This window comes from Musa acuminata, chromosome BXJ1-7, assembly GCF_036884655.1.
Source record: "Musa acuminata AAA Group cultivar baxijiao chromosome BXJ1-7, Cavendish_Baxijiao_AAA, whole genome shotgun sequence".
Lineage (NCBI taxonomy): Eukaryota > Viridiplantae > Streptophyta > Magnoliopsida > Zingiberales > Musaceae > Musa > Musa acuminata.
Window position 1 is genome coordinate 36824669 of NC_088333.1, and position 22832 is coordinate 36847500.

At 33.9% G+C, this 22832-nt stretch overlaps 1 long non-coding RNA gene across 1 annotated transcript; it reads left to right on the plus strand.

Annotated features, from left to right (window-relative positions):
• The first annotated feature begins 8735 nt into the window (after positions 1-8735).
• Positions 8736-10435, plus strand: LOC135680010 (uncharacterized). The gene is made up of 2 exons (XR_010515393.1): positions 8736-9295; positions 9905-10435. It is a non-coding gene; the product is annotated as an uncharacterized LOC135680010 (long non-coding RNA).
• The last annotated feature ends 12397 nt before the right edge of the window (positions 10436-22832 follow it).

Below are 22832 nucleotides of genomic sequence, written 5' to 3' on the forward strand. Positions count from 1 at the left end.
GAAGTTGTTACGCGAAATAGAGTGTAGGGATGGTGAGGTTGGGTTTTCTAGATGCCTACATCAGATCAAGATGCTTTTTTGTTAAGTTTGGGATGATTACAATTGGGAAACATATGTATTCAAGCCACATTTTGGATAAGTTAGGATGATTGATTTGTTTTTTTTTCTTTCCAAGAAGCAAAATTATATTAGCTAAACTATACAATTACCAAAAGGAGCTGTGCAGAATAGAGCACAAAAAATTGTCCAACCGAGAGGGCCACTCTTCTCTCTAAAAAAATAAAGCTTTAGTCAATCTAGCATGTGGAAGTAGTTTCATTCCCTTCTCTATATATACGCATCACAAGAAATGAATCAAAATATCCTAAAAGATGTCAAATATCTTCAATCAATTATCTACTTTGGACCCTTGCCCACATGGACAGACGGGTAGATGATGACTTTTATCTTCTTCTTCCACCCTAGACATCACATGTCAGTTGACAATTAACTAATGTTATTCTTCCTACCAATATAGAACAGTACATCCAGATCTACACTAGTGAGAAGGTGAGGACATCTCAGTACTTTGAGACTAGAAGTTATGCCCAATAAACATGAAGATCTCATCGATAAGGACCCGTAGGGTAACTGCACTAAGCCAGAGGCAACAATGTTAGACGGCATTGCATTGCTTCATACTTGTAAGGTCATGAGTCAAATACCCACAATGGAGGCAGTGCTTGAAGAGATGAGCAGCAACTTCTACTACTATAGTTCAAAAACACGATGAGGGAGCCTTGGCTTCTTTGTAAGTTGGCTGAAACTCTCTCTCCTGAACGAATTGGGTGCTTTGGCAACTTTTGCTAGATCAGTCAAGGTCCAGCCTCCACCATCCGAAGTTGACGGACCTCCATCCCATGGCCAAGTTTCTCCAGCCAGTGGTTGAGCCCTCCACCCTCAAGTTATCCACTCTCTATCGTCCAAAGCGGATGGACCGACCGATCAACCGAGGTACTCTACCGTTCGATGCAAGCTCGCTGCAATGGTTCAGGCCGTGTCATCTCCTCCACCATCCAATGCGCCCACCCCCAGGCTAAGCATTGGAGATTGCTCGATGCAGTGATGACCAACGTGTCGAGCTAACACATAGATGCACTTCTAAATCCCTTTGAGAGAGTTCTTGAAGTACACTTTCAGGGAGAGGAAAGAGGAACAAATGATAGGGGAAAAATTCTCTCCAATATATGCTCAACACATGGCAGCCCATCCCAGATTAAACCTATTATTAAAAGTTCACCAAACCACAAAAAACGAGGTCAGTGACTATTCACTAAGATTACTTCACCCTTGTCGGTAACTAACTCGAGGGTCAAAGGGATTGGGTCATAGAACCCACCCGACCTTGCTTTTCACGTAGATTGATCACGAAGCGCTTATTCGAATCCACCTCAGCATTGGAGGAGCATTGAAGCCTCTCCGTCAGCCACCATAGACCTCTTGCACACGTGAGTAACAATTGATGTGGTAGATAAAACATGAATAATGGAGACCGAGGAAACAAAACACAAAAAGATCTACACATTTTTTATCCTTACGTCTCTTCATATCTTATGTCAATGGCGCCCATGCATGGAAACCAATTGGCATTTGTAACGCGTACGTCTCTTCATATATTTTGTCGGTGGCTATGGAAACCAAATTGACACATTAGTAATCCCTTCGTCGCCTTCCTATCACCACGAAGTTGCTATTATTTTTGTTAGAACAGATACAGCCGACTTCAATTTTGATAGTATGAACCGTGAGTAGAGATATATGATGATAATATCTTTTCTCTTTCGCGTCGTGTGAAACTTGGTTTAATAGGTAATCTCCACAAAGTGGAGGAGAGTCGTGGCTCGTGTTTGTCTTCCTCCTCAACAGACGAAGATGTTGTGTCCTCATAAATTCCAACACAAAGCAGCAGGCTCTCCGTCGCCACCTCGCATGTTTTAATTAGTCTTCACATAAAATAAGAATGGATAGTCTGAGTCTGCAATCACTTGTTCCAGATGATGAGCTGATGGTTCGCAAGTCTGTAAGCTATCGTCCGAGGGTTGGGGCCGACTACTTTATCCAACATGGCCAGTCCGTCACTCCAACATCGGTATGTAACCCGGCCATCCTATTTGCCAAAAATGTTTCAAGTTTTCAGCAAGAAGGTCACCTGGAAAGAGGGGTGTTGATAATTTAGCTCCAGCTAAAAAGCACTCATGCTTAAACTGGTCCTTCATCGACATAGTTGGGGTTTCCTGCGGTTTCAGTACCATGAAAAATCTCCCTTTTCTCGTCTATTGCAGGAGTGTGATACAAGGATAAAAGAGAGAGCTGCGGAACTGATGGAGCAGATAAGAAGCATGTCCAAGGATCCTACTGACATCTTGCAAACTATGAATTTGGTCGATTCAATCCAGCTTCTTGGATTGGATTATCACTTCGAGAAGGAAATAAGTGAAGCGCTAAACCACGCAATCCGTCCAAATCTACACGCAAATCCGTCCCGACGGAGAGCGAAAGGGAAGCGAGCGGTACCGATCTCGATAAAGCCGGCGACACAACAGTATCTATTTATTTATGATAAAAAAAAAGAGTTTGTTGCTATTATTTCGGGATTTAATTACTTGCTAATTAGGGGACCCTAAGCATTGTTTAAAAGGGAGTAGGAACTCGCTAATCGTCGATGCTAGTTGTAATGGGCCGGTGTTGTACGATCTCCGCGTACGGGTTTTGATGGATATGGTAGAGCAACAACTTTCTCAACACATCCTGGATAAACAGGAAAGTTACCTGCTCTATGATTGGAGGTAGCTATTAGGTGGGGTCCAACTGTAAGGCCATTGTTATCTCTGTTGCAGAGGCGTTGCGAAATGGAGGGTGCGAAAGTCGGTGGTGGAGATTAGTTCGTAGAACTTTAGGTTGTAGACTTACCCGACTAATCTACCTGCTCTCTGATTGGGGGTAGCTTTTGAAGGTGGGTTTCAACAGAGTCATTGTTACCTCTGACACAGCGAGATGAAAGGAGGAGAGATGTCGGTGGTGGGAATTAGATCGCAGAACCGAAGGCTAACACGCCTACCCGAGGGATCTACCTGCTTTCCGGTTGGATGTGGGTTTGACGTGGTTAGATACTGCCCTGCTGTTTGCAGGGGGTAATTACGATCTAATTGTAATAAACGGTAGTTAATATGACATAAATTCGTAGTTCATTCAAATCATAGCTACATGAATCGGCTGCGTTACCACATTAGAATAATTGGATCCCTTAATTTCAACATGTAAGATGGTTATGAGCCTAAATTAATTGACTCACATATACGTAATCCTATGGTTCATATAGAAAAGGTCAATGCAACATCAACCGATATAGGGCCTATAGGTCATCAATATTTAGGCAAAATGCAAAATCTGTAGGTAGCAGCTGCAATTGCAATTGCAATTGGTGGCTAAATGTATAATCGCTATTTACAGTTGCAACTAAAGTGAAAAAACTAGCGATGAGACATTGACAAAGGAAGAGAGGCGTTACTTATATCAAAACCAACACAAGAATTGAGAATGTAATCAATATAGATAAATAAGAAAATTTTGTAAATAAAACATTCCTCTTATTTTTTGTTTATAATGATCAAATATAATAATTCTGTGGCTTCATATTTATTTTTTAAACTTCAAATTTTATTTTCTATTCGTTGTTTTTCTTAATCAAATACACATATATTTCACTATCACTCTTAAGATTTAGGAAATCCTAAGTTTAGACTACTTATGAGTAATCCTAATTTTAAATAAGAATATGTATAAATAATTTTAAATTTGAGTTTAGGTTAACTCATGAGAGAGTGATTCTTTGTATCGATTTTGTTTCACATAGTGAAATTTTAATTTCTTTTGTAGAAGTAGCTGGAGTTGTGGAACAATGTTAAATTGGCAGTGACATTGTGGTATATTCTTTACTTGTTAATTTTTAATTTCTCTTTTGATTTTTTGTTTTCTCTCCCTTCTCATTAGTGTGGATTACTGGTTTCCCAAAGATCTTCGAAGCTGCTTGAATAATTAGTCATATCAAAACGATAATAAAAATATTATCTTAAAATTAACAGAAAACAAAAGAAAGGCTTGATGGACTTTTAGAGTTCTCCTATCATCAACTTCTGATGAATGAAAAATAGTTAGTGTACCGTATTGGTAAAATGGGTAGCATGTTGCCTCTACAATCCAATGCTACGATGAAAGAGTACGGAATAGATGGACATGTTGAATGTTAGAGGTTGCAAGGATTGGTAGCAGAAGCATGGAAGGATATATATTAGTAGTGGCTCAATCCAACTCCGTGCATCATTTCTTTGCTTGAAAGGATAATCCATTTTTGGAAACTATATAGTCAAATTTTTTGATATTATATGGTTTAATTGGTAAAGATCTTAATAAATTATTATAACATTTAATGTTACTTTTATTATTTATTTTTTAAAACAATATTGATGCATACACCTGTCTAAGTCTTTATCAATGATCATGTTACCACGCTAACTTGACACATAGTTTACTTAGTTAGATATTATATCCATGATTTGTATTTTTTAAGTAATTACGATCGATATAAATTGATTGCATTTAATATAGATATATAATAAAATTTGGCAAATAAAATGTTCCTCTTATTTTCTGTTTATAATGTGGGTTTATTTTTTCATATCAATCCTATAGCAAATGCATATATATATATATATATATATATATATATATATATATATATATATATATATATATATATATATATATATATATATATATATATATATATATATATATATATATATATATATATATATATATATATATATATATAATAAGAATAGTCGACCAAGCGAGTGCCCTGCTCCCTAATTATGAAATTTACTACACCATCACTTCTAATAGACTTGATGGATAACTCTATGAGGATTGGACTATGGCAAATGGATCAATACGTATAAAAGATGCCATGAGAGTTTCATCAATCTAGATGGGAAAGTTTGATCGATCTCATCTCTAGTCGGTCCCCATTCACTCATAACATCCATAAGGAACTAATCTCGATGAACTTTTATCTCTTATCACTAGAGGCCTTTGACGATAATACTGACTCGATAGAGCATAATACCACCTTCTGCACCTAGATGTTAATATACAACATTTTGGATACCCTGATATGCTATGATAAGCTTTCTCACTCGAGTTTTGAGTCAACTCATTTGAATATGACTAGAACCAAAGTCTTTTATAGATAAAAGATAAATGGATCTTGAAAGACTCTTAACCGTTGAAGACATTATTGGAGAGGACGAATAAATCCAAGTACTATTGCTTCCACCATGATTATGGCCACGACATGATGAACTATTATAATTTGAAGGAGTAAATTAAAGAACTCATCCAAAGGCATCAATAATCCTTATCTTGAGAGGTTCATTCTAAGGCATCAATATCATCATACTTTAGGAGAAGATAGGTATCTTGAGCATGCAATATGAAATTAGTTTAAATATTTTTTATTATTTACATATGATTACACAAGGATAATGTTGGTATATTTTCTATACAAAAAAGGTTGAAGTCTACTGATATTTCTTTTTGGAAAAAAAAATGTCAATAGAAGAGAGAAGTTGATTGTACTACAATTAAAGCATACGATGCTGTAATATTAGAAGGATATTAAAAAAGCCCTAAATATGATTATGCTAACATGGTCAGTTTCCTAGATGGGATTATCTTTTAACATTTCTATCCTTCGTATGAGGTTGAAGTCGTATTTCTTTTAACTCACTTTCTTAGGTGCTAATGTGTCTCATGTGAGGCTGCAGTTCCAGATGACTTCCCGTATTGAAGTCGTGGAGCTGATCATCCACCACAGAGAAGGGAATAAGCACAGCCACATGTTCGCCGGAAGGCTTGAAACACGAGGACAGACTCGTCGGCCGATTGATGGAAAGCTATCCATTGAAATAGATGTGGTACGAGACGTCCCATCATATACATGTGGTTCGGGACATTTCATCAAGCATTCTTTAATATTTGGAGGTCCCATCATAGATATGTGATCTATCAAATGAAACATCCTCCCCACAATCTCATATGTGACTATGAGAGAGATAGATGTGAATTCAAACAATTTTCTTCTAATATATATTAAGTAAAATCCAATTTTTTTTCCCTAACTATTTAAGTATAATTGGACAAATTTTCCAAGGAAGTTGCTTTTTAAAACTTTTTTTTTAAAAAAATTATTTCTAGAATTTGTTAATAATATTTTTTAATATCTGGAATACTCTTTAACTCGATAGTAACCTACCAACAGATGGGTTAGAGCAGTTGACTATGCTGTAAGTAAAGCACACAATACTGTAATATTGTAAGGATTAGCAATTCTTGAAGCCCTACATTTTACAGAGCAGGAGGGCTTAAGCAAGATTTGGATATGTTCTGATTCTGCTGTCTTGACTGATGCTACCCTTTGTACTGATTCTGCTGTCTTGACTGATGCTACCCTTTGTACTGATTAATATAAATAGATATTTTTGAATAAATCAAAAGCAATTTTCATTTCTTCTACTATCTTTTTCCTTTTTTTCTTAAAGTTCTACAGAAAACCAACACATTCCGCGTTGCTTTACTTGAAAGGATACTCAACTTTTCATGAATGATGAAAAGTATATACAAGAACATTGATGCATAAACCAACTCCGACACACGCACGAAAGAAAACATCTCATTGTTGCTGGTCCATCCTGTTCCGATTTGATTGTGTTACCACACTTATTACTCCTGTCAATCCTATATATGATTAGATATCAAGCCTTTATGAATAAAAGCCTACATGCATTATCCGATTTGATAGTGTTACAATGCTTACCTGATAGATCTACTTGCTCTCCGGTTAAAGGTAGTTTTGACGTTGTTAGATACTGCCATGCCGTTTGCATTTTCCGAGGTATTACAGAAACTATTATAGGGCTTGAAAGTTGTATGTATGTGTGTGTTTCTTGACAAAGCTTTTTAAAACAATTTCCTTAAAAAAAATTATCTTTTAGCAATTTTATGATGATCATTGTTGAAGGACTAAAAAGAGGTGGATCAATTCTAATCGGCTCTTTGGGGTAGTTTATCAGTAAAATCGAATCCTTATTTAATTCCTCAATATGAATTAAAATTTCTCCTTTGTTATGTCTCAATTAATTTTTTTTAAATATTCTCTATTCAATCCATTGAAAGTGGTCCAATTAAGTCTTGTCGCGAGCTTCTGAGACAAAGAATATTATTGATTGAATTTAGACGTAGATAGAACACTCATTAATCTCACACGAGAAAGAGAGAGAGTGATTTTATGTTAAGATAATGATTACGTAGCTTCAAATTTATTTCTTAAGCTTTAAAATTTATATTTTATTCATATAAGTTATGATGTTTTTGTAATCGGATACACTTATATTTCACTATTATTCTAATTATTTTATGTATAAAACCATATTTTCTTTTTACAAAATAAATCAGATCAAATGCGTCACTCACCTAAATGGAAGACCTACACATTCTCAATCATTTTCATTCTCAATTCCACCACCAAATATCAAGAAATACTATGCCGTGCAACCAACCACACACATCCACATGTGGGAAAAATATTTGAGAATTCTATTACTGAAACTTGATTACTCCGAACAACAAAATCTATAGATTCCTTGGTTATATCTTAATCTTAACAACAAATCAAAATGAAACTATTGAACTTAATATCTACTTTGGTAGGATTTTGAATTCCTCACTCAGTCTTATGCTCAAAATTGGTCCTAAACACCTTCTCTAGCATGAACCCTTTTGTGTTTTAATTTTTTGTTATGTTATGTCATGTTATTTTTTAATTAATTATTTTATATATCCTTGCATACGGCGCAATGTGATTGTAATTAAATATTACAAATAACTATCTCAGGCGACAAAATCCTGACATTGAACATGGCAGTAGGTGTTGCGGCAGCATCTTTGTGAGAGGGAAGCCATCTAGAGAAGTCACGAGGCACGAAGAGAAACTTACTTGGTGATTGATGCGAATGAAACGAGAATTATTTATTTGAACTAATCAAATTGGAGGTTTGATGATTGAATAAAGATGAAGCATCTCAAAATGAACCAACGCATATGAGTGGATCACTCCTACAAGAATATGTAGATAGATTTTGAAAGAGATTTAACCCTTTAAATTTAAATTAAAAGAGAGTTCGATTGATACATACATGGAAAAAATGTTGAAAGTTAAACTATAGTTTATATAATATTATTATTGTTTGAGAGTGAGTAGACTGATATGATGAGTTTGACACTGTTTAGAGTTTATAATAAAACTTAAGTTAATATACGATTATATACATGATTTATAGTTTCTATTACGAGAGTGAGAGCAAGGGTGATGGCTGCAAAACTAATTATATCTCGTCTTTTTCCTATATTATTGGATGCAAAATTAATCATACCATTTGCAAGACATTCTGTTGGACGTCAATTAAAGATGATGGATAAGCTAAAACATAAGCCAATCAAAAAGGACCGTACAGTTCCTGGTGGCCCATTCGTTATCTTCTTTCTCATAAAACGTGACACTTACGAAACCAAACCTGATTCAAGACTCTATAAATTGCTACACGAGGCTGCAGGCTCTCGCCATCCTCTCATCACTTGCATCCAGATCAGAATGGAGAACGTGATTTCGCAGCCACACGTTCCAGGTGATGAAGTGGTGATTCGCAAGTCTGCAAGCTACCATCCCACCGTTTGGGGTGATTACTTTATCTTACAGGCCCAGTCCTCCCCCAGTACACAGGCATGTATATACACATATATCTCACATATGTTAAGTTTTAGGCAAGAAACTCTCCGAGAACGAATGGTGTTAATGTTTCATTAACATGAAAAATGTGCACTTGCTACTTTCTTTCGGTTTTGTTGGTTGAACAATTAATTGCTATGCTATGGAGGATGCAGGAGTGCGATGCAAGGATGCAAGAGAGAGCTGCAGAACTGATGGAGCAGGTAAGAAGCATGTTCAAGGACACTACCGACATCTTGCAAACTATGGACTTGGTCGATTCAATCCAGCTTCTCGGATTGAGTTATCACTTCGAGAAAGAAATAAGTGAAGCATTAAACCGAGTCCATGATGCCGATTTTAACGATCATGGTCTCTACGATACTGCTCTCCGGTTTCGCCTTCTGAGACAACAAGGGTATCATGTGACCCCTGGTAATATGCTCTTACGTTTCCTTGGAGTAGATGTATTTGTATGTTTTATTATGTTTGCAAAAGTAATTTGATTTGTATTTTAGAAATGATGGAGGATTTTTGTTTCAAGAAGACAACTTAATCAGCCCATCAGAAAAGAAGTCACTGAACAATCAATCCGATGGCTTCTAACAATATTAGCTGGTCATTTTGCTACGTAATTTCTTCTCAGTACATGAGTGACCTCACACTCTCAAACGTTTTGATCTCCTACACATATTTTTCAACTATATTAAAAAGATGTACTTTGTTTTATATATATATATATATATATATATATATGTATGTATACATCGTCTATAATTGTTACTGCCTTACTAGTATAGTAATTGTTTTCCCTTTTCATGACCCTGCAATCAGATAATACACATTTGTCACTGAAAGTTCCTATTGAAACCATCTTTGGCGTATACAATGATTTATATTTGACCTATATTTGGCATATTATAGAGATGAAATTACTATGTTCGATTTCAAGAGAATCAATGTCATTTTTTGTGAAATTGTTACAATAACGTAAATAAAATAAAACCACTTCATGTGTTTTCTCAAATCTTTATGAATCAACAGATGTTTTTAACAAGTTCAAAGATGAGGAAGGAAATTTAGTGTCCACCTTGAAGGATGATCCAAAGGGACTTTTAAGCTTATACAATGCGGCTTATCTACGGATACATGAGGAGACCATACTCGATGAAGCTATTTCCTTTACAAGGGACCAGATTGCGTCCATGTTAAGTGATCTCACACCACCGTTAGCAACGCAAGTGAGACTGTTCCTGGAGAGTCCTCTCTGTAGAAGAATGAAAAGGGTCTTGGCACGAAATTTCATCTCCGTCTACCAAGACTGTGCGACACGAAATGATGCCTTACTAGAGCTGGCAAAGCTTGACTTCAATCTACTGCAATGTCTTCATCGCGACGAGATTAAGAGCATCTCCATGTAATTTCTTTCCTACAGTTAGATTGATTGAGAGTTCAGGTTGAGGAGTAAACTTGAATACGTAGAACACTGACATTGTAGAAATGTTTGATTGTTTCCGTCTTTTTTTATCGATGTTTGGATTGACAATAACATTGTGGTTTGTGGATTGCATTGAAGATGGTGGAATGATTTATTCCTCTCCAAAAATCTAAGTTTTGCACGAGATCGAGTGGTGGAATGTTATTATTGGATGCTTACGGTGTACTTTGAACCTCACTATTCTCGTGCACGAGTGATTTCCACCAAGGTGATGGCCATGACTTCCATCTTGGATGATATCTATGATCTCTATAGCACATTGGAGGAGAATCAACTACTCACTGAAGCAATTCAAAGGTTTGGAAATCTCTTGTTTTTGGATTGCGTTTTTTTGTTTTATTATTGTCGAGAATGAGATATCTTATCTCACTTGATTAGAACAGCAGGTGCCATGACAAATATGGCACAATAGTTTGATTCTTTGTGGATAAAGCAAAACTAAGCTAATTGTGGGATGCCAAGGCTGTTCATCAGCTACCAGAGTATATGAAGGGCTATTTTCTGAAGCTAATCCATACCTTTGAAGAATTCAAAAATTTACTAGCACCCAGTGAGAAGTATCATTTATTTTATCTTAAGGAAGAGGTATTTTTTTTTTTTTTTTAATGGATTTCAATTTAGATTAGTGTAATGAATTAATATTTGGTAAACAAGAAAAATCTGATTGCACGTTTCTTTTTTTTTATCTACTCTACTAATTCGAAGTCGTGCTATACTTCTAAGTGTTTTTTGCCTTCTTATTTCTTACGCAACGTCACCGTTTCCTCATCTTTATCATAGATGAAAGGTTTATCAAGATCCTATCTCGAGGAAAACAAATGGGCTTTCAAACATTATGTGCCAAACTTAGAAGAACATATGCAAATCTCGCTCATCAGTTCAGCCTATCCTTTGCTTGTTTGTGCTTCTTTTGTTGGAATGGGGGAAGTAGCTACCTGCACCTGTGACTAGCATCTCTAACCAAAAACCTCGTACCACCCTTCCCCCTTTAATCATAAGGGTCGTTGTTTGATATACCTTTTACTTGAAGCCTGCATTTCTTAATAGTAACACTTATTCTGAGCATTACTTTAGTTCAAAGTTAATTCAAATTGGTACTTGGAATAAAAATAAAATCAGTGATACGTATGGTGCTATTATGTATGAGCAAATATCTAAGATTGGTATTCCTAAAATGCTGCATTTGGAAACTTGGCACTAATAAACGATCGACCACTAGAACAACATACTTTTTTCTTAGAGACCAGTATTTCCCCGTTGACCGAGAGGACCGGGTGAGCCCTTCAAGTTTCAAAGTCATTGCATGATTTTGACTCTGTTGTTGTGACTGAGGAATTGCTCGGCCACATCCGGGAGCACTACAGTATCCCATGTGATAGGATCGTAGAGATTGTAACAGCTGAAATTCTCTAAATAACCTAGCAAAATATATTTTAGATTTTTATCTTCTAATTTTGTTCTCTTTTCTTCTGGTATCTTAGCAAATGCAATAATTCCAAAAATTCTCAAATAATCAACTCTTCATTTTTATAAACTTCATGCTTCTTCTAGTATAATATTACAAATTTGCTTTGTCGGAAACCTGTTAAGCAAATAAATTACACAAGCAATAGCATCTCCTTAAAATTCTTTAGAAATTTTCTTTCCTTTAACATGCATCAGACCATATTAAGGATAGTCCTATTTTTTCTTTCTGAGACATCATTCTATTGAGGTGTGTATGGCATGATGAATTGATGTAGAATTCCATTATTTCTACAAAAATTTTAAATTTATTTGATATATATTCACTACCTCTATCTGTTCTTAAATATTTAATTTTATAATAACTTTATCTTTCAACCAAATCCTTAAATTCTTTGAATTTGCTTAAAACTTCTTTCTTTTATTTTAACATATAAACCTAAATTTTGCTACTATGATCATCAGTGAAGGCAAGAAAATATATGCTTCCTCCAAGTGATACTGGATTGATAGGGCCACAAACATCTAAGTGTACCGGATCAAGTCAATGTCATGCTCTTTTTGTTATTCTGACTTCGAAATGCTTTCTTTCTAGCTTACCCATGACACATACTTCACGTAATTTTGATGGGCGATCAATTTTGGCATTCATGTTATTATATTATACTTCTCTAGAAGTTTCAAAGCCTCAAAATTTAACTGAGCTTATCTAAGATGCTAAATGTACAAATATCCTCAATATCAGCTTTAAAATAATTTGATTGATCAAAAATACTTAAATGCAGAGGAAACATTCTATTCTTTGTCATTTTCACATGTGATATCAATATTTTATTCTTGTCATGAATTGAGAGAGCTATATCTTTCATCTCAATATCATAACCTTTTTTTAAATAATTGTCCTAAGCTTAGAATATTATTTTTCATATCAGGAATATAATAAACATCTAAAATATATAATCCTTTGCTATTATTAAGATCAAGAAGAATTTTACTTTTGCCTCTTACTGGTCTTTGAGATAAATCACCAAATATAATATTCCCGAAATAACTTATATTCATTTTTTAAAATAGCTCTTTGTTGCCACACATATGATTTAAAGCTCTTATATCTATATACCATGTCAAAGACCGATCATCTTTCAAATAATCATAACTCATTAGCAAAACTTGATTTTCATTCTTTTTTTTATTTCTCAACAAAATTTGTTAAGATTATAATAACATTCATAAGAGTAATGTTCATACCTTTTGTAAATATAGCATTGTATTTCAAACCTTTTAGAGTTTCTGTCACATCCATGGCGTTGACTACATCCTCAACCATAACCTCGGCCTCTTTAGCTAGAATTTTCTCTAGCATTTTCATTATTTGGAGATTCTTGATTGGTGTGATTTCTGCCTCCTCTTCCTCTTTGTCCTCGTCCTCTTCCTCTTTGAGAATTTGATTCATTAACTTGAAGGGAACCCATAAGTTCTTCTAAAGATATCTTTTTCAAATCTTTAGATTCTTCAATCGCAACAACAATAAAATCAAATTTTGAATCTAGAGATCTCAATATTATTTCTATTACTCTCTGATTATTTATGTGTTTACCATTTCATCTCATTTGATGAACAATGGAAATGATTTTTGAGAAGTAATCAGAAATAGTTTCAGAAGTACCTTGTTGTAATTTTTTAAACTCGGCACGTAAAACTTGTAAACGAAGTTTCTTTACCTTATCAACACCACTGAATGCTTTTTGAAACATTTCCCAAGCCTTCTTTGAAGTATTTATTGGAGCGATGATCTCGAACATCGTATCATCAAGCCCTTGGTAAATCGTGAGTAAAGTTTTTTTCTCCTTCTTCCTTTTTTCTTTGAGTTGTTTTCTTTCTTCTGCATTCATTGCTCCTTCTTTTGCTAGATTTGGTTTAGCAAATTCATCTTCTATAAACTCTCATACATCTTGGGAGCCTAGAAGAACCTTCATTTGGATGCACTATATGTCATAATTTTCTTTTATCAATCTGGAGATATAGAGTTAGATGGTACTTGAGGAAGAGGTAATAGCTTAACCTATACTCTAATACCAAATGTTAATCTTGATAGGAAGAATGGATAGAGTTATCAAACCAAGGAAGAGTAGGACAAGCTTCAATCTTCTATGATTTCAGAAACTATATATATCTTTCATGACCCAATATATAGGGTTTATATAGTCTTTAAAAATATATTATATTAATTATATTCAAGATGAATCATTCTTTTCAAAAAAATCCTTTCAAAAACTAATAACCAATTTGACATATTCTTTTATACAATCATTCTTTTATACAATTTGACATTTAATCTATTTTTCTTCAATACAATGAATCTTAATTTTGACGAAATAAATACTTGAACAAGTTTAATTCTAACAACTGTAATATCTTTTCTCTTAGGGGCTAATGCGTTTCCTTTTTCTAGTCCAAACATAACATGCGTCTCATGTCAGGCTGCAGTTCCAGATAACTTCCAAGTGGTGGAGCTGATCATCCACCACAGAGAAGGGAATAAGCACAGCCACATGTTCGCCGGAAGGCTTGAAACACGAGGACAGACTCATCGGCCGACTGATGGAAAAGCTCTCCATGAAATAGATTGTGGCACGAGACGTCCCATCATGTCCGCGGGGTTCGGAACATTCCATAAGCAGTCTTTAATATTTGGAGGTCCCATCATAGATATTAATTCCAATAATTTTCTTCGAATATATATTAAGAAAAATCCACCAACATGTTGTTTTTGCCTATTCATTTAAGCATAATTGGATAGATTTTCGAAAGAACTTTTTTTTAAAAACTTTTGTCAAAAAGAATATTTTATTTCTAGAATTTTTTTTAATTATATATATATATATATATATATATATATATATATATATATATATAATATATCTGGAATACTCTTAGGTTGATAGTCACCTACCAACAGATCGGTCAGAGCATTTGGCTATGCTGCAATTAAAGCACACAATACTGTAATAGCGGAAGGAATAGCAACTTGAAACCCTAAATTTTTTGCAGCGCAGGAGAGCTTAAGCAAGATATGGATATGCTCTGATTCTGCAGTCCTTAATAATGCTACTCTTTGTACGAGGCTGAAGGTTGTGGAGTTCAGCTTCATCCCCACACAACTTAACACTTCTGCTCACAATCATCTTTATTTTGGGAAGGCTGATGCGACAGCCTTATCCACCACAGCGAAGAGATAAGTCCAAATATACGTCCCATTTGATTTGAGGCTGCAGTAGTTACAGGTCACCACAGCGAAGAGATAAGCACAGCCACGTGTTCGCCGAAAGGCGTCAAATAGAAAAACAGACTCTTTAACAAAGACCTGACGCCCAAAACAACTCGTCGTCGGTTGATGGAAACATGTATTTATTTGAATTTGAGAAGTAAAATCCAACATGTTTTGAGTACAATTTTTCTAAATTAAGTAAAATCCAAATCTGATCTTCAAGTTAAATTCCAACATGTTTTCTTTTATTTAAATATGTTAAGTATAATTTAAGCTTATTTAAATTTGAGTCTATGATTTATGTCAGGAAAATGATCCCACGAGAGTCTTTTTTTTTTTATTTAAGTCTAACTAATTATTATTTGAATATTCAAATTAGATTTGAGTGCATATTATTTTTATTAAAATTCAATTTATCCCATTGCTAAATCACAATCGAGTTATATAATGTGATAGATTTATTTCTTTATAGGAAGTTAAATCATTATTAATGGACCAGTAGGAGGAACACAACCATAAACTCCCTCAATCCGATCCTCTCCCACGTATCCATCACAGTTTCATGGAGACTGATGGGGCTACTATCATCAAGAGAGTGGTTGAAATGTTATTCATGGACCACCACGAGGAATACGACTTGAGACTCCCTACGAAAAAACTGGACCCTATAGATTGCAGCCATTTTTCATTACAGGAAATTGACAGACGATTGATGGATGACAAGGAGGAGCATAGCCTCCACAAAGTGAACATGCTGTTGCCATGGGAGTATACTTTGATTTGTGAATTGACTTGAAGGTGGTGGAATGATTTAGCTCCCTCAAAAAATCTCAATTTTGCTAGAGATAGATTGGCGGAATGCTACTTCTGGATCCTGGGAGTATTCTTTGAACTTTACTATTCTCGTGCACGAGTGATAACGACCAAGGTGATTGCCCTTATTTCAATTCTAGACGACATATATGATGTCTATAGCACGTTGGAGGAGAGTCAACAACTCGCTAAGGCAATTCAAAGGTTCACAAATCTCATATGGATGGACAGATTACCTTTTACTATCATGGTTCAAAATATGATAACAAAAAGTGCCACTAATAATATCACATAATAAAATAAAATATTGCATAATAATTTTACTCATCATGTATAGCAAAATAACAACATCTATGTTTATGTTATGTTTTTCTAAAGATGGTGAAACTAATACTCATCAATTACTAGAGTACATGAAGGATTATTATCTAAATCTAATCCACACCTTTGAAGAGTTTGAAGATTTATTGACTTCTAGTGAGAAATATCGCATAACCTATCTAAAGGAAGCGATGAGTGATGAGATTATAATATTCTTCTTATTCTTCTTATTTTCACTTTTCAAATGTGATAGTATCGAACTTAGATTGTCCTACTCATAGACACTACTTATAAATTACAAACATTAAGGAATGGTTTTGTACGGATGAAAGATTTATCTGAAGATTATTTTGAGGAATCCAAATGGAGTGCTCAACATTGCATGCCAACTTTGGAAAAATATCTACCTATTTCCCTCGTAAGTTCAACATATCCTATACTCGAATGTGCTTCTTTTCGTTGGAATAGGAGAAATAGCAACTAAGGAGAGATTTGAGTGAATTATTAGTTTCCCAAAGATTGTCCAAGCTGCTGCAATAATTGGATGACATTACTTCACATGAGGTATGGTCATAATATAATCTCCTGTATTTTCTATCATATAAACATTTTTCATAGTAAATTTTGCATTGATTTCTTTCATAGTAGAAATAGCATACCTTCTTCCATTATATGATATGGAATATAAATGAAATTTAATAGATAATCTCTAAAGGTTGTCTTCAATATTCCTTCTATTTATCACCTCAAAAGCATTTCATGTGTCACTCAATTGCATTATCAAAGTTTTGCTGAACTCCTTAAATCATACTATATTAAGAAATCTAGTACAAATGTTGGACAACACGACCAATGAATCACACTCGGCTATGTAGAGCTGATCCAGCTGATGGGGACATAGATTAATTGAATCATGCAAGCAATGTGGATGATGGGAAGGCTTATAATATTTTTTATTTTCTTCTATAGAAATTAGATTGATGTGATAGTTAGAGAAAGGAGATTACACTGATGTAATTATACATGCATTGTCATTAGAGATAAAAGAAATCAAGATCAAATTGGCTACTATCTTCCGTGACAATCCCAACACGTTGTCCAACCAATCCAAAGGACAATCGTATAATGAATCACTTTCAATTAACATGCAGATCTACATGATCCAACTAATGCAATCATAGAAAAAATTAATTATGAGAAATTAATATAATTGTTTTACTTTGTAATACAGAATATTAGATGCCATTGTACATCCTTTCTATTTGTAGTAAAGTAAACCAAATCTCTATATATGATATTTAAATTCAATGAGATGTTTGGTATATAAAATTTTATATTAGTACTTGTTATGTTTTCTAAAATGGTATTAAAGTAGAATGGCTAATATCTTAATAATATTCTGATTTAATCATATTATGATTCTATGGCCAAAATATATGTCTGGCTATAGAATATCTTAGATAATACTTTTGATATATATATATATATATATATATATATATATATATATATATATATATATATATATATATATATATATATATATATATATATATTCATTGATGATGCAGAGGTGTGATGCAAGGATGAAATAGAGAGCTGAAGAGCTGAGGGGGCAAGTAAAGAGCATGTTCAATCATACTACTTGGATTGGATTATCACTTTCAAACGGGAATAAGCGACGCATTAAGTCAAATCCATGATGCGGATATTAACAGCAAGGATATTCTGTGTCCCCAAGCAGTATTTGTATGTGTGATCCAAAACAATACGATCTTCTTTAATCATCTTTTTTTTAATTCACTCATAGATGTTGGCAGTACCAAAAATATTTTCTCCTGTAAAATAGACATAAAAATCACACACAAAAGTCATTGTATTGATTATTACGTAATCACTTAAAACGGTAAATTAATTTTGATAATATGACTGTATGTTTTTTTTCTCAAAACAAAAAATCTTATTTATTTCTGTAGTTGTCTTTAACAAGTTCAAAGATGAGGGAGGGAGTTTCATGTCTACCTTGGGGAGTGATGTGAAAGGACTGTTAAGCTTGTACAACGCAGCCTATCTTGGGACTCATGGGGAGATCATTCTTGATGAAGCCATCTCTTTTACGAGGAATTACCTAGTGTCTGCATCAGCCGATCTTAAACCACCATTAACAACGCAAGTGTCTCTCGACCTCGAGACACCTCTCCGTAGAAGATTTAAAGAGTTGCCATAATTTAATAGGAAAGACGCACAGAAAGAAGTGATTAATGGTTTCTGCTTTAGATTGACAGAAGGGAGTAGTAGCATTACTGCACACTCTTAGTTGAGACGATCAATGAGAGGTGGCGGTGCAAAAGTTTCCAACAAAAAATTTTAACCGAAGGCAACACGGGAAGCTTCCACAAACAATACAACTAGTCGACGTTAGGATCAACCATTCCAACTGAGAAGCAAGAAATGATAGGCAGACTTAGCAGAACAGACCCTCTTATTATCTAGCTTCTAAAACTAAAAATCATCATGTGATATATAGATTAACAATGAGATTAGAACCACCAAAGATCTATCACTAGCATGTATATTGCTGAAAGCATGCTTGAATGGACTACGAGAATCTAAAATATAGTTATCTTTGAAATATCAATAATAGAAATATCACCAACAAATTTAGTGAACTCTCCTCTTAAACGTTCAAGAGCGAGAAGAAACAAACCCGATTCTAGTTTTGCCTTAATAATTTTGAATATTCCAAAGATAAATCACAGCATATTTAGTTTTAACCATTTTATCTCATACACTATCAATGATGGAAAGATATTGGCCTTGTTGAGCTTGAAGTGTATATTTCATAAGAAAGGTTATCAGTCCCAAGACCTAGCATATCTAGAAAGAATATCCCTATCCCAATCCCATGATAGAATGTGCATACCCTTGGAAGAACCACAATTGACCAAGAAAGTATCTAGGATTGCTAATAATAATACTATTCAAAATATCATTATCCATCCAAGAGTCGCTTAAGCTGCATCTTGTGGTCCAAATCACTCATCTTGTGGTCATGCTATGTAATAGGGGCAATATTTGTTCCATATCAAATCGAAGTCAATGATTATTCACTAAGATTGCACGATATTTGTAGATAAATGACTTAGAGTGTCACCGTGACCAGGTCGGGAAATCCATTCAACCTTAACCTTCATACAGATTGATTACGGAGCATGCATCCGAGTCCACATTAGGACTTGAGGAGCATCCAAGTCTCTTCGTCAACCAACTTAGACCTTTGAAGTGCCCACAGTTAACATACTCATGTGGAGGATATCTGGTAGATAGTTGTCGATCTCTTATAGATCTTTTCAATGAAATCTCAGCTGATGGTGGAGGTGCTTGTTCAGTTGATTCAACATTATCAACCGTAGGAGCGTTATCACTAACATTCTCACCACAATCTTCTTGTTCATCACTCTCATGATCATCATGAACTACAAGTGAAGGAATTGGACCCAAACTCTAAGGAATATAAAGAAATGCTTTTAGCTTCTTAATATTATCACCATCATCAAACAATTGGTCTTCAAGAAACACATCTTTGCTTCTAATAATTTTCTTATTCATTGGATCTTAATCTGTACCCAAACTCTTCGTGACCATACCCCAATAAGATATATACTTTTGTCTTATTATCAAGTTGGACCTCTAATATTTAAGAATATGAACAAATGCTTTACACCCAAAGACTCTCAAGTGATGATAAAATATATCTTTTCCTTTCCATAGTCTCTCTGGAACATTAGCTTTCAAAGGAACTAATGAAGAAAAAGTTATCAAACCAACTGTAGTTCTCATAGCCTCCCCCAAAATGACTTATGTAACTTGGCATGGGAAATCATACATCTAATCATTTCTTCAATAGTTCTATTCATCATTTCTATCATATCATTCTGTTGAGGAGTTTTAGGAACTATTTTCTCAAGCCTGGTACTATAGAACCTACAATAATTCTCAAAAGGACTCTTGTACTCGCCACCATTATCTGCTCAAACATACTTTAACTTTATACCGGTTTCTCTTTCAGCACTAATATGAAACTCTTTGAAAACATCGAGTACATGGTTTTTATATTTCAAAGCAAAAGCCCAAACATTTCTAGAATGGTCATCAATGATAATAAAATAAAAAGCACTTCCAAGAGTTCTAGTTTGCATAGTAAATAATAATCACAAGATTCATATCAATAACATCTGATCTTCTATATGATAGATATGTATCAAGGACAACTTTATGCATTTTTCCAACTAAGTAATAATCATAAGATTTAAGATATGTACCTTGCAACTCTGGTAAGAACTGCTTTTTAGTAAAAGTTTAAAGTCCCTTCTCACTGATATGACTAAGCTTCTTATGGCAAAAATCTATACTTTCATCCTTATGAATTGCATTAATATCTCATTTATGTAGCTTAGCTTCCATGACATAAAAAGAGTTTAGTTTCTTTCCACTCATACAATTAAAGAACCTTTAGTGAGTTTTCATTTACTTTCATCAAAATAATGTGTAAATCACTTATCATCAAGTTTACTTATAAATATAAAGTTAAGATGAATATCTGGAACACATAATATCTTTGAGTATAAATTTGCTCATAATAAATATTTCCAATATTCACAATCTTAGATGTACCACTGTTTTCCATTCTGACATTACCAAAATCACTAACAGTATAACATATGAAGAAATCACTATGAGAAGTAATATGAAATGAAGTACTAGAGTCAATTATCCAATTACTGTCCAGAAATATAAGAATGATACAATCGTCATCACAGACAATAATGATATCACATTCAATAGCAACTGTATTAGTCTTTTTCTTATTTTTCTTCCTTTCATTTTGTTCCTCGTTTCCAAAACCTACACTTATTCTTCATGTGACCTGACCTTTTATAGTGGAAACATTTGATATCTCTTCTAGACGAATCTTTTTCTATAACTATATGGATTTCTACTATAACTCTTTTCACGTCTTTCTTATTTTTTTATAAACAAATGCATCAAAAGAAAATTTTTTTTGATCTTTCATTCTAGCATTTTTATTTAGTAAATTATTTTTAACTATATCTATAGTTAGAATTCCCTCTGGTGTGGAGTTATAAATTGTCACTAGATATGTTTCCAAACTTTTTGGTGAAGAGTTAAGAAATAATAACTCTTGTGTTTTATCATCTATATTCATTTTCACAGCTAACAACTTATTTGTAAAACTCTAAAATAGACTTATGTGCTCAACAATGTTACCACCATCTTTATACTTCAAATATATAAGTGTTATGAGAAGAGAAATTCTATTTTTATTTATTTTTTGAAAATATTTTCTAAAACAATTTTCTTATAAAATAATCTTTTAGCAATTTTATGATGATCATTCTTGAATAACTAAAAAGAGGTGGATCGGAATTGGCTCTTTGGAAGTATTGTTTGGGGTCGTTTATCAGTAAAACCGAATCCTTACTTAATTCCTAAATATGAATTAATTTTTTTTCTTTTTTATTTCTCAATTAATTTTTTTAAAAATATTTTCTGTTCAGTCTGTTGAAAGTGGTCCAATCAAGTTTTTTCGCTTGCATTCTCATACAAGGTATATTACTGATAGAATTTAGACGTGGATGGAACACTCATTAATCTCACACAAGAGAGAGAAAGAATATTAAAATAATGATTATGTAGCTACAAATTTATTTTTTAAAATTTAAAATTTATATTTTATTCATATAAGTTATGTTGTTTTCGTAATCGGAGACACTTATATTTCACTATTATTCTAATTAGTTTATGTATAAAACTATATTTTCTTTTTACATAATATATCGGATAAAATGTGTCACTCACCTAAATGGAAGAGTCCAATTTTTACGATCACAAATCATTGGGAAGCTGCTGTCAAGAAGGAAGACCTACACATTCTCAATCCCTTTCATTCTCAATTCCACCACCAAATGTCAGGAGTTACGTTATAGCCTAATATATACTAAAATGATTTTAAAATTTTGAAATTTATGTTTTGCTTGCATTTTTGTTTGTCGGTGATGTTTTGCTTGCAATTTTGTTTAGCTCTAAATCTTATGCTAATATTACTTCAATTCCTCAACTCTAATATGGGGGAATTGATTCCCAATCCTCTTCTTTTAAATACAACATGTCTTGAGACTCTTGGAATATGTTTACTCTTATTTCTAATACTGAATAGTAATTTTTTTTAAAAGAAAAAGGGTGGCTGAGAATTTGATTGCACTACGATTAAAGCACATGATACTGTAATAGTGAAAGGATTAGCAATTCTTTTGAAGCCCTAAATATGCTTCAGCTAACATGATCAATTGTGTAAATGGCTATACATACGCATCTGATTCCTAGATAGCAATTCTTGAAGCCCTACATTTTACAGAGCCAGCAGGGCTTGAGCAAGATTTGGATATGCTCTGATTCTGCTGTCTTGACTGATGCTACCCTTCGTACGAGGCTGAAGGTTGTCGAGTTCAGCTTCATCCCCTACGCAACTTAACACTTCTGGTCACAATCATCTTTTTTGTGTTTTTGGGAAGGCTGATTCGACAGCC